This window comes from Phoca vitulina, unplaced genomic scaffold (genome assembly GCF_004348235.1).
Source record: "Phoca vitulina isolate PV1807 unplaced genomic scaffold, GSC_HSeal_1.0 scaffold27, whole genome shotgun sequence".
NCBI lineage: Eukaryota > Metazoa > Chordata > Mammalia > Carnivora > Phocidae > Phoca > Phoca vitulina.
In genome coordinates, this window is record NW_022589730.1 from 23,089,284 (window position 1) to 23,108,747 (window position 19,464).

General features: G+C 40.3%; 1 long non-coding RNA gene across 1 annotated transcript in view; it reads right to left on the minus strand.

Annotated features, from left to right (window-relative positions):
* The window catches only part of LOC116643748, a 183,023-nt gene extending 164,261 nt beyond the window's left edge, over positions 1-18,762 (minus strand). The window contains exons 1-3 of the long non-coding RNA XR_004301612.1: positions 17,921-18,762; positions 14,918-15,034; positions 2,917-3,097 (exon numbers count right to left, since the gene is read on the minus strand). This is a non-coding gene — a long non-coding RNA (uncharacterized LOC116643748). The remainder of the gene's footprint in view (positions 1-2,916; positions 3,098-14,917; positions 15,035-17,920) is intronic.
* Between the last annotated feature and the right edge of the window lie 702 nt (positions 18,763-19,464).

Below are 19,464 nucleotides of genomic sequence, written 5' to 3' on the forward strand. Positions count from 1 at the left end.
ATGTGCTCTCTCTCTCTCTCTCTCTCTCATTCTCTCTCTCAAATAAATAAATAAAATCTTTTAAAAAAAAAAAAAAATTCCTTCCTACCCACCACCACCACCACTGCTGCCATCACCATTGAGATTTTCCCAACTTGCCCTCAACATTATTACTTACCAGTTGGGAGAGAAGGTTCAGAGCCCTAGCAGACCACTTTTAAACACCATAGAACAAACTTTAAACTATCACAGTAAAAGCTGGTTTCTCTTCATAATTGAGTTCCTTTCAAGGCAAAGACTGGATGGGAACACTCAACAGTTATAAACGGAAATCAGCTTCCAGACCTACAGTCTTCAGTATTGCCTTTTGTCTGAACCTCAATGTATTTCTTTTACTTAGTTTTATTTGCTTAGGCTGTCAGTAACACTTACTGAGGGCTACCCTATTATGCATGATACCATACCGAACACTAAAAGATATATAAAAGCAGCCAGGTCTGCCCAGGGCACAATCCAAAGAGTGACAAGAACAGTAATTATTTGCTAAATCTAGATCAGACCCCTTCATCTCAGTGTCTAGATTCCGGTGCCCCTGAATCTCTTCCTTCTGATCCTATGGGAACCCACACAGATTCACAAATGGCCATGATCATTTTTCTCCTACTTTATGGTGGCTTCCAGTTCATTCATCATTTTAAAAGCATATCTGCTTTCCCTGCTGCTGCCATCACACCTCCTGTCATAGCTAGGTTGTTGTGGCCTTCACTATAGCCATACATTTATTTTGTTCCAGCTGAACAGTGGAATGCCCCCCACACATACACACCTGTGATGTACTCTATTACCAGACCACAAAATAACTCCACTCCCAGACTCCATTTCATAGAAAACTCTACAGATTTAGTTCTTCATTCCACTTGTTTTTTATTATAACCCTCTTGCCAACCACTCTGGAACTTGTCTATAAATACTACCTTCACAGTTAACACTGTTGGGGCACCTGGGTGACTCAGAATCTTGATTTTGGCTCAAGTCATGATCTCAGGGTTGTGAGACTGAGCCCTGAGTCGGGCTCCACGCTGGGCATGGAGCCTACTTAAGATTCTCTCTCTCTCTGCCCCTCACCTCCTCCCTCTCTAAAAACAAAGAAACAAACAAGCAAACAAAAACAGTATAACACTGTTAAAACCTCTAGGAACTGGGCCAGAAGACCTTCTGGAAACCTTCACCCCTACCATCCCTGAGCCTCCTGCTTTCCTGCCTTAACACACCCTCTCCCCACTGAGGTCTATTATTTCCCTTTGGGGTACTCACTCTAAGGGGGTTTGTGGTTTCTCTAACAGCTCAGAAGTCTGGGGCCTGGAGTGAGGGCAGAGTGGGCTATGCCCCTCAAAGGGGCCCACACCAGTCTGGATTCACAGCAAACAATTTAGGCCTCTGCCCCTGGGGTTCCCTCTACACAAAGATAATTTATGGTCAGTTGTTTGGAATTCAGAGCTATTTTCCTAAGGAAACAACCTAAAAGGAGTATGTAGGTGCCCAGAAGAACTCATGAAAGTCCACTTGACTCACATACCTCATCTGGGTTCTAACCGTACTCTAGAACCTACCTAACAGTACACCACAGTTCCTATGGTTTCTATGGAAAAAGGAGTTCTGAATTCCAGCTGTGAACATACCTCTGCCTCTGCCATCAGCAGGAACAGCCCAGCATTCACCTTCCACAGCCAGCCAACCCAATGGTAGGGAAACGCCAGAAGCCTAGAGTGTTTTATTCTTAAGAAAGGGCTTGAGGTGAGGGGAACTCTGGGAGGTGGAACCAGGCTGTGGAGAATGGAGAGTTGGGTTCATGGTGGAAGATCCCAGCTGCCTCTGGGTTTTAGGGTCTTCCAGAGATGCAGGCTGCTCCCCTGAGCTTTAACCCAGAACACAAGCCTGGTCCGCACTACAGCATTGCTGCTACAAAGAACAAGGTTGGGGGGGTTCCAGTGGAAGAGGGGTGGGAACTGAGGAAAATGTGTCTGTGGGTTTCTATGTGAGGTCAAATAAGGAGTTAAAAAAACAAACAAACAAACAAACAAACTTAAAAACTAAAGCTAGATCAGTACTATGATCAGCACTATGTTTGTTAAGGAGGTCAAATCAAATTTAATACACTATATCATAGCCTTCTGAAACACGCAGCTCACAGAAACATTTAGTGTTGGTAAGTCTCCTTGGACATGACCCTTTTGCAGACATGCGAGAACATTTGACTTCTATGTCCAATCTCTCTCTCTTATTTGCACTTTATTTTTTTTTTTTTAAAGATTTTATTTATTTATTTGAGAGAGAGAATGAGAGAGAGAGAGAGAGCACATGAGAGGGGGGAGGGTCAGAAGGAGAAGCAGACTCCCTGCTAAGCAGGGAGCCCGATGTGGGACTCGATCCCGGGACTCCAGGATCATGACCTGAGCCGAAGGCAGTTGCTCAACCAACTGAGCCACCCAGGCACCCTCTTATTTGCACTTTAATTAATACTTTGCTTGTGTGGACTCAGGGTAAATTTATTTACAAATAAAAAAATTTAAGTGTGGAGAAAACAAGTATGAGCCTCTATTTTATTTCCTTGGCTCTTTTTGAAAGGTCAAGAAAAAAATGTTTTCCTAGGTTGTGGAGGAGGGAGATGTTTTCCGTACAGTAGTCCCCCCCCGCCTTATCCACAGGGAATAGGTTCCAAAACCCTCGGTGAATGCCTGAAACCGCAGATAGTACTGAACCCTATATAGGTTTTTCCTATACATATATACCTGTGATAAAGTATTACTTATAACTTCGGCACAGTAACGGATTAAGAATAACAATAATAAAAAGAACCATTATAAATTAATGTAATGTAATAAAAGTTACGAGACTGTGATCTCTGTCTCTCAAAATATCTTACTGTACTGTACTCACCCTTCTTGAGACGATCCGAGATGAGAACATGTCTACGTGATGAGCTGAAGTGACGTGATGATGCAGGCACCGTGACGTAGGGGTAGGCGACTAGTAACCTTCTGACCATGCGTCAGCAGGAGGAGCACCTGCCTGCCTCCAGTTGGCTATTGATGGGGCTGAAATCAAGGGAAGCAAAACCCTGGAAAGCAAAACCGCAAATAAAGGGGGACTGCTGTATGTTTAATAATTCCTGTTTGGAAGCTCAAATTTAAATGACAATAGTAATATGTGGGTTTGTTTATTGCAAGTACCAATGGATTTTTTTATATTTTTTTAGTTTTCTTTTATTTTAATTCCAGTATACAGTGTATTATTAGTTTCAGGGGTAGGAGATAGTGGTTTAACAATTCCATACATTTCTCAGTGCTCGTCATCATAAGTGTACTCTTTGATCCCCATCACGAATTTCACCCATCCCCCTACCCACTGAATGGATGTAAATAAGGATTGTTGTATCTTATCTAAGTCCCCTCTCTAATTCTACATGTTAGATATTCTGATGTCAAACTACTTTCACATGACCACATACCAGAAGTGAAAAAAGAGAAAGATGATTTAGAAAATTTACCAGATTCAGGAAAGGTTGGATCCGATGGGCTATTTTGTGTGCCAGAATCCTAGTAGCTTTGGTAATGAATTAACAGATAAATAGTTCCATAACTTCTTAGATTCAATCAATTCCACAATAGTTGCTGAGACAATTATGTGCTAAGCAATGTAGTGTGTGATATGGAGAAATACACACAAAAACACACTGCGTGGCCCCATCACCTGTGGAGTTTATATATCTCTATTCTATTTATGTGCTTGAAAAAGTAGAGATCTCTATTTCACATGGAACCAACTCCCACACCAAGTGCCTCTTGCTCTCTGAGAGAAGGGGCAGGAGCCCAGGTGAGCTCCAGGAAATGGTTATTATTTGAATTGACTGAACGGTCACTTTGGAAAGCCCACAGAGGTTAAGCCTCGCCCTCATAAGAGACTGTGAAGAAACTGGACTGCTTTTGAAGTAGGAGGGTGTGGGTCATTGGGGAACGATTGGGAAACAATGCGAGAGAAGAGATGGTGTTTGGAAAGATGGTCCTGCCAGTGGTGTGGGGGTGAATAGAGGCAAGTCACTAATTATGGGCTCACTGCAGTCTCTATGGGGGAGGTGGGAGGGTCAGCACCGGCATGGTGGCATGAAAATGAAGGGAGGGAGTCACACAAAAGGCGCGTCAACAGGAACACTGATCTAACGCACAGTTCACTAGACCAAGAAGGAGACAGTCCATTTCCCTTTTAAAGCTCTAATCTTGGGTCTTTTCTCTTGAGCCATTTCTTCACCACCTTTCTTTTTTATGTCTGTTTAAATTATTATAAAAGTGCATATGTTTTATTTTGGAAAATTTGAAAAGTACAGGGACAATATCAAGAAGGCATTGAAAAGCACCTGTCTTCTCACCGCCCAGAGATGATCTAAAGATAACCATTTTGGTGTATTTTTTTTCCCCAGCCGTAACTGGTGCCTTTAGGAGCAATTATTAAACAGGGTGAGTGAGGTAGAGTACAAAGATAAAACAGCTTGATTTCTTTCCCCCTATCACTGCCTTCAAGCTTGCTTCCTCAGTTCTCCCTGCTCGGCCCTACGCCAGGATGCAGGCTGAGCCACGGCTGGCCCGTCACGTTCAGATACTAGAACCCTTGCATGTGCAGAAATGAAAAAGGCCCCTGTGATCTACATTAAGGCAATGCTTCTCTCTTTTGTGAGCCCAGTCCTTTCTGGAGCTCGGGGACTTGGAGCTGAGAAGGAGGCAATGGCCCTGGTCTTTCCTACTCTTTGTCCCACCCCACAGATCCCATGGGAAAATCCACACGCATTTACCCCAAAGGTAAAAGCAAGGCCTGGGTCCCACTGCTGCCCCCCCTCCATCTGCCAAGCCAGCTTCCCACCTTCAGATACCTCCAAGGGCAGCATCCAGCACACTCGGATCCCTATAAGTACACTCTAAACTATAAATTCCCTTCAAATAAAACCTCTCATAGAGATTGTTCCTGGTGGGAGTGGTGAGTGCTAGGCTTCTTTAATTTTTCTTCTCTTTTTTTTTTTTTTTTTTTTAAGATTTTATTTTTGAGAGAGAGAGAGAGCGAGCACAAGCAGGGGGAAGTGGGAGAGGGAGAAGCAGGCTTCCCGTGGAGCAGGGAGCCCGATGCGGGGCTCGATCCCAGGACCCTGGGACCATGATCTGACCCGAAGGCAGACGGTTAACCGACTGAGCCAGCCAGGCGCCCCTTTTCTTCTCATTTTTAAAATTTATACTAAATACTATGGGACTGTGTCTTAACCCCTTTCTTGAGAATATGAGGATACTCTTATCAATTATTCTCAGCTTCTGTCTATTCAATAACAGACAAAAGAAAAAGTTCCATTTCACATCCTAGTACATATATATACACACACACAAAAATGATAATAATAATTGGAACCGCATCACATCATTTTGCATCCTACTTGAGTTCCATTAATATCATAGGGTAAGCATTTCCCATGTCAAGTATTTTCCAAAAACGTGGTTTTTATTGGCTCATAATTTTTCATTATACAACCGTCCATTTCTCCTTAATTATTCAACCATCACCCAATTAGACATTTACAATTAGGCTAATATAATTATCTCTGCAATAAACATCCTTGCATGTAACCTTGTTCACATCTTTGATTATATCCTTAGGATAATTCCGCTAGAAGGAAAATGTTTCAATCAAAAGTTATGGAGATTTTTAAGGCCCTTGATACACAGAGCACCTTCAAGAGAACTGGAATACCCTTCACACACATTGTACCTGAGCAGTTTTACCATATTTTTCACCTTTGCAATTTGATTAGTGAAATAGCATATCTAATGGTTTTGATTTATATTTTTTTTTGGATTGTTATTGAGGCAGATTCTTATTTATTGTATTTTTTGTACTTTTTCTCCTGCAAGTGGTTCATGGCCTCTGCTCATTTTTTTTCTTGAAATGTTAGTATTTTCTTACTGATGTGTAAACTCTCTCCATGTAATAAGAATAGTTACTTTTTTTTTTTGTAGTGTTATATTTGTTGCAAATGTTTCCCAATTTGTTTGGTTTGATTTTGTTTATAATTTTTCCGCTTGCAGAAACATTTAACTTCTGTTCAATCAAATCTATTGGTGTCTTTTCATATAACCTAGCCTAAATGGAAAAGGATTTATTAGAAGGATAGTAGTTAGCTCACAGAAATTTAAAAAGAAATCCTACAGAAATCAGGGCAACTCTGTGGATTTTAGGAAATGAAACTAATCTCAACATCATCAAACTTATAAATCTATCCTTCTGCTTCTCTCATTTCCTATGGTCTCCATTTGGCTTCATATATTCCTACCATCAGCTTTCTCCAGATTGATATCCTTTTAGCTTCTATACCCAGAGAGGCCACGAGGACTTATCTTCAGGTAGAAAAATCCTAGAGAAGGACTCTGGCTGGCTCCGCCGCGTGCCAAGCTCACCTCCAGACAAGTCATTGTGCCAAGAAAATAAAGGACTCTGATTTGCCAGATAAAGGGTATATCAAGAGAGAATAGAGCAGCTAACCTGAAGGGAAGAATGGGTTAAAGCACTAGGCAGACAAAGCAAAATAAAGCAGAAAAAAATGAAAAATCAAATGTCCGTTAGAGATTTGTCCTTCGTACTTTCTTCTACTAGTTTGATACTTCTTTCTTCATCCTGAAATCAACAAATTTTTCTTCTGGATTTCATTTTTTACATTTGGCTCTATCTTCACCAAATCCTCATCCCTCCTCCTGATATTCACTTCATCATTTCCACTGGCTTGGCCATGGCCTAGTTCAAGGCCCTGTGCCTTTGTGTATGGTCTACTGAGCTCATTTTCCTGATTCCCCCCACCTCCCCACACACACAGGCTCCCCTTCCTCAGTTCATCCTGCATGCCATCACAAAATCGATGATCCCAAAATACCACATCCATCCCTTTAATGATGTCATTTTCCTCTGCCAAGCCTCCCTGTGCACCACCCATTTACTAGAGAGGAAATGACAGATAATGTGACAATGAAAATGTCTCACACAGCCTTCAGAACTCTGCTTGGTAGATAAAATCTCCATTGGATAGTGGGGAAACTGAGGCTCAGAGAAGCAAAATCACTAAGTAACGTGTTGTTTGGAGGTGGCAGAGCTGGGACTTAATCTATGCTGCCTGAATCCTTACCCCAGAAACCAAGCTCCTCACAGTGGACGGGTCTCCAAGTAGAGTCTAAACAGCTTAAACTTTTTCAAATTTCCAGGCTTTGCTTCCTTTTGTTGCCATACCTCTATCTCTCACTTTCATCAAACCTATTTGCCTCCCAGTCCCACCACCACTACTCCCAAGCCTGCCAGCTTCTCTTTTGCCTTCCTCTCTTTACTTGGGGTAAAGAAGTACTTTCTCACCAGTGCTCTGCCTACCCACCCCACACCCCCGCCCCACTCTTCATCTATTGAGAGTTCACCTCCCCTGAATCTCTGTTTAATTTCACTTCTTCCATAAAGTCTTTCCTGATCATCTCACAAAAATCGTTCTTTTTCAAAATGCCTAAACTATGCTTCTCTGATACCCACTTAATTGTCTTTTTGCCCATGTGCTTTTTAACTTTTGACCATCCTGCCAGCTAGATTGTGAGCCTCTTGGGATCAAACCCATGCCTCATATTTCTTTGTATTCCCACATGCTTAGTTCAAGGACTTATGAGTCAGTACTTGTTGATCCATGTCTGTCTCCTCCAACCTGCTGTATTAGGAGACATAATAATTCTGAAGGATTTTCCTCTTCTTCCTCTCCTCTTAGTTTAATGTTAAGCCTTTTTGTCAAATCTTTGACCTTTCCTATTAGGATCAGTGATTTTCATGAGTGAAGAGAATATCAATTATAAAATTCTGAGATTGTAGATAAATATATCAGGAAATTTTAACTAGCATATATGTAGTTTACCTTCTCATAAACATGCAAAGGGAACCTGCTACCACAAGTTATTGATATATCTTAATAATAGTTCATAGCATCTAAAGAGACAGGAAATCAATTTTAAAGGACATTGCATTAAACTTTTCATCCATTACTATTCACTTTCTAGTAGGTTTTACAATATTATTTGATATAATAAATTAGCTGTTATGGGGAGACGATATTTTTGAAGAATGTGGAGAAAATCATCTAAAGATTGTTTTATTTGATGGAGGTTTAGAGCATCTGTTTCAACTGGCATTGCTTTGGAAATTGCAAGAAACTTTGGAGATGATAAATGTTTACAATTTGTATCTACATTGTTACTAACACAATAGCCTGTTAAATCCCTTGCCATGAATATGAACAGACTGCAGGCCATCCACGTTATTTACCAAGAGGGAAACAGACATTATTCACAAATTTTAATTGCTCCTATGGCACCAACAGTCTGAAAATGAAGCATAAAAACGTAGCCTTGGGGAAGTTTTGCTGTGCAATGACTTTAGTGCAAACCTGACCACAGGGACCAATGTCTCTATCACATTTATGCGGGGACCAAAATAAAATAAGTTTATCGTTTCAACCTAAGTCCTAGTGGACACTTGGCATATTTTGCAGCTCACCCTATCCACTGCAAACTCTACAACTCCTACACATGACCCAAAATAAAGAAGTCAGAGATTAGATTGATATGGAAAGTATACATCATGCTCACCCTTAAGAGGAGTTTCTCCTGGGCGCCTGGGTGGCTCAGTAGTTAAGCGTCTGCCTTCAGCTCAGGTCATGATCCCAGGGTCCTGGGATTGAGCCCTGCATCGGGCTCCCTGCTCAACAGGGCATCTGCTTCTCCCTCTCCCACTCCCCCTGCTTGTGTTCCCTCTCTCGCTGTGTCTCTCTCTGTCAAATAAATAAATAAAATCTTTTAAAAAAGAAAAGAGGGGTTTCTCCTGATCAAGGTCCAAACATTCTACTAAACACTGGAAGAGTAAATGCTTCCATTTCCTCCTTATCTAGAGAAATTAACCATCCAGTATTGCAAAATGAGTATCAAATTTGCTTCCAAAAATTGAATTATTATAAAATAAAATTTTACAAAAAAATTTTAAGAAAAAATTAATCTTATGAAAAAATGTTAAGAAGAAGAATGAAAGTATTAGGAAGTTTCGTTTTTGTTTTTGTTTCTGTGTTTTCCAACTAGGAATCATTCCTATTCCCTTAAGGACCAGTGTCCTGTGGGAGAAGGTTTAACAGAGAGATTTACAATTAACCACTAAGTGTTAGAGGAACCAGCCAATAGGCTGCCTGGAAAATTAGGTTGATCCACCTCCCTTAAGGCTAAGACTTAGAGGGTTGCAAAGCTGAGGAGGAGGATGAGCAGTAGGGATGGTGAGAAACACCAAATCTGAGAAGAGTCACAAAAAAAGGCTACCAATGATCATGTAATCCAAAAATATGTATCCCAGACTTGCTCCGACTGCAGCTCTGCCCACCGATGGCATCACCACCGTTCTGATTGCTCAGGTCAAAACCATGGAGCCAGCTGGCACTGTCCTCAAAAATATGTCTTGAATCCTACTGCATCTTCTTACCCTGCTCTTCTCTGTGCCTCCTACAGAAAATTCTCAGCACCTTTGAAAACATCATTTCCTTGCTTAAAACCCAGCAACGGCCTCCATTCCACACAAAGTGAAGCTAAAGTCCTTAAAATGGCCCACAAAGCTTTGGCATCATCCGCTCCCAACTGAGACCTTCACTCTAGATGTGTTGCTCTTCCTGGCTCGTTCTTCCCCCACATTTCCACTTGGCTAATTTCTTAACCTACAAGTGTTTGCTCAGACATCTCCTTCTCAATTATGCCTACCCTGACCACCCAATTGAAAACTGCACCATGCCCCAGGACCCTGCAGTCCATACCGTCCTTACTCTGTTGCACTCATTTCCTTTTTACAGTATGATCACCTTCTAACATACTATGTCATTTATGTATTACATTTGTTGTTTATGTTTTTATGCTCCCCCCCATAAAATGTGTAAGTCCCCCAGAAAGAGATCTTTCTTTTGTTCACTAATGCATTCCAGATACTTTCAAGTACCTGGGACATAGTAGAAGCTAAATAATTATCTTTTGAATGAATGAATAAATGACTCCGTATTTTATCTGTCAAGAAACTGAGGCAAGACAGGATAAGCAATTTGTTAAGATGAAAAGTAGCAAACTCCCCTTTGTTTGGTTCATGTTTCCCACTGTCTTCAGAAGACATACTCCATGGGTTAGAACTTGGTAGAGAAGTTGAGTTTTGAATGGATGAACCTCCAAAGTTAGGTAAACCAATATTACACAATAAATTTTAAAAGACAGGCAGATAAGTAGAGGTGGAGTAGAATACAAGAGAGTGAAGAATCTTCCTGGATGCTGATATCATCCAAAATAAGGCCAAAAATTAAAGAAGAATGTAATTATTTACATGTTCATCCATCAAACTTCTTTACATAGTTGGAATATTTCTTAAACATAACTTTATAATGTATTAAAATAATGGTTTTTACTTGCAACATGATGGTATAATCAGATTTCCTTTACAGCTTTATAAAGACATTTTCTTTAGCATCTCTTATCAACTAATATTTACTTACCTGTTCCAGATTCATTTCAATATTTTTTCTTTCTTATCTACAACTTGTATATCATTTCCTTCTTTAGTTTTCTCATTTTCTCTTTTATCAATTTTTACTATTTTATATATATTATGTGATATCTGCCACAGCTTATCTTTGTGTTAACTTTTAGTTAGCTTAACTCTTTAGTTAGCTAATTAAACTCTCCCTTCCTTTCTCAACATTTCGGTGCCTATATGTCACTTTTTCTGACTGTACTTATTCGTGATAACTACTCCTTTATAGTGAGACTTTTAAGCCAGTTCGACATAAATTTGGGGATCAATTCTGCTGATTTCTCTTTTATTTTGAAACCAGAAATTTCTTATTGAAATGGTCTTTCCTTTTGGGTTTTCAACTAACTTTCTGTTTATATTTGATAATTCCATCTAAATATTCTTCCTTTCCGGGCGCCTGGGTGGCTCAGTTGGTTAAGCGACTGCCTTCGGCTCAGGTCATGATCCTGGAGTCCCGGGATCGAGTCCCGCATCGGGCTCCCTGCTTGGCAGGGAGTCTGCTTCTCCCTCTGACCCTCCCCCCTCTCATGTGCTGTCTCTCTCATTCTCTCTCTCTCAAATAAATAAATAAAATCTTAAAAATAAATAAATAAATAAATAAATATTCTTCCTTTCCAATCTGCCTGTCTTTTGTTTCTTTCTCTTGCTTTATTGCTCTGGTTGAAACCCCCCGTACTATGCCGAACAAGAACATGAAGAGTAGCTATCTTTGCCTTGTTCTCAATCTTAGGGGAAAAGCAGTCAGTCTTTCACCATTAAGTATAATGTTAGCTATAGGTTTTTTGGTAGATTTTCTTTATCAGGTTGAGGAATTGTCCCATTATGCCTAGGTTTCTAAGAGTTTTTATCACAAATGGGTATTGAATTCTGTGATATGCTTTTTATGCATCAATTGAGAGGATAATAAGATTTTTATTTAGACTGTTGATATGGCAGAGTACATTTATTGGCTTTTTAACTGAGATAATTAACATACAACATAATGCACATATTTAAAGCATACAATTCCACGGCTTTTAATATATTCCCAAGATTTTAAACCATCACCACTAATTCCAAAATATTTCATCAACCCAAAAAGAAACTCCATACCCTTCAGCAGTCACCACCTTTCTCCTCACTCCCTAGTCCTTGGCAGCCACTAATCTGCTTTCTGATTTTACGTATTTGTCTATTCTGGATATTCATATAAATGGAATCATACAATACGTGGCCTTTTGTGAGTGACTCCTTTCACATAATGTTTTCAAGGCTCATCTGTGCTGTAGCATGTATCAGTACTTCATTCATTTTTATGGCTGAATAATATTCTATTGGATGGATATAGCATATTTTGTTTATCCATTGACCGGTTGATAATATTTGGGTTGTTTCCACTTTTTGGTCATTATGAATAATGCTGCAACGAACATTCCTGGCAAGTTTTTCTATGAACATGTGTTTTCCATTGATGAACTTTTAAATATTGAACTAGCTTTAAATACCTGAAGTAAATTCCACTTGCTGGTGACGTACGTATGCTTCTTTTTATATGTTGCTAGGTTTGATTTGATAAAATGTTAGAGATTTTTGTGTCTATATTCATGAGATTTTGGTCTGTAGTTTTATTTTGTTTTCCTTGCATTGTCTTTGTCTGGCTTTAGTATCTGTGCTGCCATCATAAAATGACTGTGAAGGGGCACCTGGGTGGCTCAGTGGTTAAGCGTCTGCCTTCGGCTCAGGTCATGATCCCAGGGTCCTGGGATCGAGCCCCGCGTTAGGCTCCCCACTCGGCAGGAAGCCTGCTTCTCCCTCTCCCACTCCTCCTGCTTGTGTTCCTGTTCTTGCTATCTCTCTCTCTGTCAAATAAATAAATAAAATCTTTAAAAAATAAAAAAATAAATAAAATAAATAAAATAAAATGACTGTGAAGTATTCCTTCCTCTTCAATTTTTTGGAAAAGACTGTATAAAATTGGTCTTAAGTCCTCTTTAAACATTTAGTAGAATTCTCCAGTGAAACCATCTGGTCGTGGAGATTTCTTTTTCAGGAGCTTTTTGATTACAAATTCAATTTTCTTACCAAGACACCGACTCTTAACTATAGAGAATAAACTGATGGATAGTGGCGGGGAGGTGGGTGGAGGGATGGGTTAAATAGGTGATGGGGGTGGGTGGCGCCTGGGTGGCTCAGTCGTTAAGCTTCTGCCTTCGGCTCAGGTCATGATCCCAGGGTCCTGGGATCGAGCACCGCATCGGGCTCCCTGCTCCGGGGGAAGCCTGCTTCTCCCTCTCCCACTCCCCCTGCTTGTGTTCCCTCTCTCACTGTGTGTGTGTGTGTGTGTGTGTGTGTCTCTCTGTCAAATAAACAAATAAATAAATCTTTAAAAAAAATAGGTGATGGGGATTAAGGACTGCACTTGTCATGATGAGCACTGGGTGTTGCATGGAACTATTGAATCACTAATTTGTACATCTGAAACTAATATTACACTGTATGTTAACTGGAATTTAAATAAAAACTAAAAAAAGTTCCTTTTTCTTAATTATTACAGGATATTCAAAATGTCTATTTCATGTTGGTTAGTAGCTTGTGATTTTTGAGTAGTTGGTTCATTTCTTTTAAGTTGTCAAATTTATGAACATAACAATGTTTGTAGTAGTCTCCTTTTATTCTCGTAATGGCTGCAGGATCTGTAGTGGTATCCACTGTTTCATGACTAATATTGGTGACCTGTGTCTTCTCTCTTATCTTTGTCAGTCTTACTAAAGGTGTATCAATTTTATTCGGGTTTATTTTGCTCTTTTTTTTTTCTTAGATAGGCACTTAGATTACTGATTTGAGACCTTTCCTCTTTTCTAACAAATGCATTTCATACCATAAATTACTCTCAGCTCTGCTTCAGCTGGGTCCCACAAATTTTGATGTATTTTATTTTCATTTTCATTTCATTCAATATATTTTTTTAAATTTCCCTTGAGACTTTCTCATTGATCCATGAATTATTTAGAAGTGTGTCATATAATTTCCATGTATTTCAAAAATTTTTTGTTCTCTTTCTGTTATTAATTTCTAGTCTGATTCTATTATGGTCAGAGAGCATACTCTATATGATTTCAATTCTTCTAAATTTGTTGAGATTTGTTTCACAGCTCAGGATACAGTCTATGTAAATGAAAGATGCATAGGCAGTTGACAAAAATGTATATTCTGCTGTTGCTGGGTAGAATACTCTATAAATATCAATTAGATCCCTCTTGGCTGTTAGTATTATTTAGTTCTTCTACATTTTTTCTGACTTTTTTTTGTCTAACAGTTTTAGCAATTGCTCAAAAATGGGTGTTGAAGGCCCCAGATATAATTGTGGATTTTCTAATTCTCCTTTCAGCTTTATCTGGTTTTTTGTTTTGCATATATTTTGAAGCTCTAGTGTTTGGTGCATGCAGTTTGAGGATTGCTGTGTCACTTAGTGGATTGTTCCTTGTGTAAATAAATATTATCAGATTCCAGGGGCACCTGGTTAGCTCAGTCGGTTAGGCGTCTGAGTCTTGGTTTCAACTCAGGTCATGATCTTGGGGTCATGGGATGGAGCCCTGTGTCGGGCTCCATGCTTTTCATGGAGCCTGCTTGGGGTTTTCTCCCTCCCCACCCCCAGCTCATGCTCTCTCTCTCTCTCTAAAGCAAATAAAATCTTAAATATATATATATTATTAGGTTCCATGCTACATGGGAACATCCCAGGCAGTTTGTGACCAAAGCAAATTCAAACCAAATATTGTTGAAGGGCAAACAGGTTTAAAAACATTTTTAATACACTTTATTTTTTAAAACAGTTTTAGATTACCACAAAACTGAGCAGAAAGTACAGAGTTCCCATATATGCCCTGACTCTACACACATACAGCTTCCCCCTCTATCATCCTGCACCAGAGTGGTACATTTGTTATGACTGATGAACCTGCATTGACACATCATTACCACCCACAGCCTATATAGTTCACATTAGAGTTCACTCTTGGTAGTGTATATTTTATGGGTCTTGATGAATGTATGATGACATATATCCACTATCACAGTTACATACAGAATAGTTTCACAAAATCCTCTGTGCGTCTCCTATTTATCTCTCCCTTCCCCTGAACCCCTGGTACCACTGATCATTCTACTATCTCTTTACAAACCAGACGTCTTTAATCTGGTATAGTAGTTAAAATAGGTTAACTGCTGTAATAAATGTACACAAAAATATATAATATTTCAAACTCAACAAAAATATTTTTCCTCTCACATAAGCCTTATATCTTACCTCTCACACACTTATATCTGATTGGAGGGCGCCTCTCCTCCACATGGTGATCCAGACTCCTTTCATCTTGTGGCTTGGACATCTTTAACATGTGACTTCTATGGGCATCATACTCATCTACATCACAGATGGGAAAGGAATGCAGAAGATAATGTGAGGGATTTTTAAGGGTTTGATCTGGAAATGGTGTAAAACTCAGTCTTACAGCTACTCCCAACTGCAGTGGAGGCCAGGAAATGTAGGCTAGCTATGTGCTCAGGAAGAAGAGAAAACTGGCTTAGTGACCATCTCGCCAGTCTGTGTCCAGCTCTACAGAAAACTAAAGGGGTCCATGGATAGACTTCAGGAGGTTGTATAAGCGTTCAGAAGATATATGCAAAATGTTGCCTTCAACTGCGTTTTCCTAGGGTAAGGGAAAGACTGACCATATCAATTAGGAGAGCATGCTGGGAGAAGTTGAATTAAAGCTGAGGCTTAACAATAGGTAGAGAGAGAAGAGGTTGGCATAGAAGGCAAGGCGAATCTGGGCACGAAAACATCACAAGCAGAGGCACAAAGATGGGAGATTATAATGTGTGTTTGAAAAATGGCCAAAAGCTCAGACTAGCTGAAGGACTGAGTCAGCATGTTGACACTGGCTCATCCACGTGCCAGGACGTATAGTAGACACTGGCTGTATGAGGGTGCAAACAGAGGAAGAGGGACGCTTGAACAACTAGACGTGGATAATACTGCTACGGACATGGAGGATGCAATGAGACCCTGCTGCAAGGACACTTGCCTTACCCCTAGAAGATTAGTGGAAGTGATATACAAGCTGAGCCGTGAAGGACAAGTGGGTGTTTGCTAAGAGTGGGCAGAGGAGAACTGTATTCCAGGCCTGAAAGCATAATAAAGTATGTACAATATACCCAGGAATGGCTGCTGGAAGGCCTCTGTGGAAGAGGCAAAGAATGCAAGAGGAAGAATGGCATGAAATCAGGCTAAAGCGGAAGGCAGGACTCAGATACAGAAGACCTTGTAAATTATGTTAACAAATTGGGGTGTTATTCTAAGGACAACAAGGATTTTAAGCAGGGCAGTGGAAGGCATAAACCTGAATTACAGTCATTTCAGCAGCATGGAAAATGAATTGGAGGAGAGCAAGCCTGGATATAAGAATACAGTTTGGGGACTACTGGGATAGTTCATGATATAAATGATGGTGGCCTTGACTATGGGAATGGTGGTAAAAATGCAGAATGATAGATGGACTTGAGAGTTGAGAGGTATAACCCCCAGGACTTGGTCTTTACTGGGTTTGCAGGTTAAAGAAGTCAAGAATGTCTACCAGGCTTTTGGTCATAGGAACTGAGTAGATAGTGGTGATATTGAATACTAAGCTAAAAAGTGGATTTTTTAAAAAAATGAACATCCTTACATTTATTTTTTAAGGTTTATTTATTTTTATTTTAGAGAGAGCAAGGGGGAAGGGGAGAGGGAGAGAGAGAATCCTAAGCAGTCTCCACACCTTGCCTGACTCGAGGCTCAATCTCAGGACCCTAAGATCATGACCTGAGCCGAAATCAAGAGTTGATGCTTAAATGACTGAGCCCCCCAGCACCCTGGGAGAGAGCGCTTTAGGAGCCCTCAGTGGTGTCAAATCCTGCCAGGAAAAGGTTAAATTGAATAAGGATAAGCAGTGCTCATGGGATTCAGTGACAAGATGAGGATAATTTCAAGGAAGCAGCCAGAGCCCATGGGTGCACTGCAGTGTGCCCTAAAGAAGGGGAGCAGATAGCTATTGGAGCAGTGGATTTGGAGAAGAAAGTGGTGATAGGAGAAGATAGTGGTAATAAATAAAATATTTTATTTATTTATTTATTTGTCAGATATATATATAGAGAGAGAGAGAGAGAGCACAAGCAGGGGGGCAGCAGGCAGAGGGAGAAGCAGGCTCCCCGCTGAGCAAGAAACCTGATGCAGGGCTCCATCCCAGGACCCTGGGATCATGACCTGAGGCAAAGACAGACACTTAACCGACTGAGCCACCCAGGCACCCCTAATAATCTGTTTACTTGCTAGGACCAACATCTTTGTTAAGCTTTGTTTAATTTGCAGTTGTTCCAACCTTAAAATCATTACAATTAGACAGGTTTAAAAAGCTAGTTCAGCAGTCAGCCTGTGAGTTGATAAAATGTAGCCAACTCTGTAGTTTTCTTTTTGTCCTGAGATCCCTAAAGCAACTCTTTTGCGCCAGTGTATCTACCTACATCATAAACAGCCGCAGAGGAATGAAAGAGAAACCCTACCCAGGTACAAATTAGGGTGTTGTGTGGCTGGGGTAGAAAAGATGGTGTTGTTAAATGAATTTAAATGAAGGAATCCCAAGCATATATTTAGAGCAAAAGCAAATCTTAAATTTGCTTCATAAACAAAATTTAATACAAGACAAATTAAGACCCAAATGGGAAGGACCGTGGGCTTCAATATCTCCTACCTTGTTCATAAATCACAGAATTGAGCAAGTATAAATTAATGCATGAATATATACATTTGTGTATGGGAACTTATGAAACCTCATTTATTATGTGAGAATGAAGCAGAAAGCAATTTTTATATTAGGAACACCTGGGTTAAACCATTTAGCATTTTTAAAAACCTTAGCCGAATGGGTCTCTATTCTTTACATCTCTCCCTCTCAAAAGAAAAATGGTGAACTATCACTCCCACTCTTCCTTTGGTCCTTGGGACCAAGATGTGAGCATTAAATGACAAATCATGAAAAGAGATGGCAAAATGAATTTCTCAGAATTTCCTCCCAATGACCAGTGTATCCTGGGAGGGCCACTGCATGTTTTGATTTTCTCCCTTGATGAGATTTGCTTTGCTAGAAGATCTACCCTTCAAATAATGGTTATTGTTTAAACTGAAATATCAGACAGCAAACATACAGTATTTGTATATTCTATAAGTAAATGTTGTTATACAAGCTATTCACTGGTACATTAAAAGTTTCAGTACCTTTGTTAAGATGTTGTGAAATAATATGTCCTTGGGGCATATCACAGAAAGGGTGTAGATGTAGTAAATCAGTGAAAATTGTACCTAATTGGGAAGGTAGGGGAGAAAAAGATCATTTTTCAGTAGAGTTAATAGCAAATTCCTTCTGTAAACCCAAAAGCACACCCTAGATCAGTGTTCTCAACCCTAGCTGAGCTTTAGAACAACCTGTGTGGCTTTTTAAAAACATGTCCAGGTTCCCACTCCAAATTTCCCACTAAATCCAAATATCCAGAGTTTGCCTCTCCTTGCTCTGCATTTAGCTTTTTTTTAAAGCCCTTCTTGACTTTGCTGTCAGGGTTGAAATCCCTGCTCCGGAGCTTGTATCTACAAATAAGTTGTTAGAGAAGCAACACACAGGTTTATATGAGGTCTAGGGAAACCTTGGAATAACAGGGAAGTTGTAGTGTTAGCGAAAATTCTCTAGGCCTTTGATTGAAGAGGTGAAGTAAATTGAAATAAGGATTCTGCACCTCACTGTAAAGCCACAAACTAGAGAAAGAGAAGACATCGTTTAGCTTCCTCTTGAACTACTGGCTTTGTAACATTCTAGACAATTTAAGAGAGTAGGCGCTCAGTTAAAATTCACTCATGAATTTGAGGCAGCAAGATATAATAAATAAATCCAATATAAAAAGGTCCCAAGTTATAACTCAAAAATCAAGAGGTCTAGAGCTGCTTGAAATATGTACTTGAGTACTTGAAATATGTACTAGAGTACTTGAAATACGGCTGGTGTGAAGCGAACTGAATTGAGATATGCTGAGTTTAAGTGTAAAATACACACCATTTCCAAAGACTGAAAAAACTATAAAATCTATCACTAATAACTTTATATTGATTGCATGTTGAAGTGATGTTTTAAATATAATGAATCAAGTCTATTACCTTTTCTTTTTTCTAATGGGGCCACTAGAAACCTTAAAATTACACTATGTTGCTCGCATTATATATCTCTGTAGGACAACGTGGGTTAAGATTAACCTGGGGAGACTAACTGGTACTAAGGCGGGGGTAGGGGTGGGGGTTATGTCATAGCCTATGATGTTGGAGAGCAGTAGGCTTTGTTTTTAACAAGCCGTTTAAAAATAAGCCTCCAGAAAAGAGAGCACTGTGCGGGATCACCTAGGCCATACTGTGGGAGGAGCGCCTTGGAGAAGGAAACAATGACTTAATTTCCTTGAAGAGCCCCTAAGAACTAAAGTTCAGCACATCAAGGCTCCCGCTGTAACCCAGCGGCCTCCTGGCACCGGAAGCCCAGCCAGCCGGGCGTGGGAGGGCCCTGCCCGGAGGGAGGAGCGCTCTCGGATCGTGCAGGGAAGGCCCAGGAGCCACGCGGCTCAGGAAACCACCCCCGCGGCCGGATAGGAGGACACCTCCCTGGCCCCTCCTCCGCTGACTCTCCCTAGGCCCCTACCCCGAAAGGAGGAAATCTCGTCCTCAACCTGGGGAAACAACGCTCTCCGTGCCCATGCCTATGCTCCACTCCAAGGCCGCTCACAGTG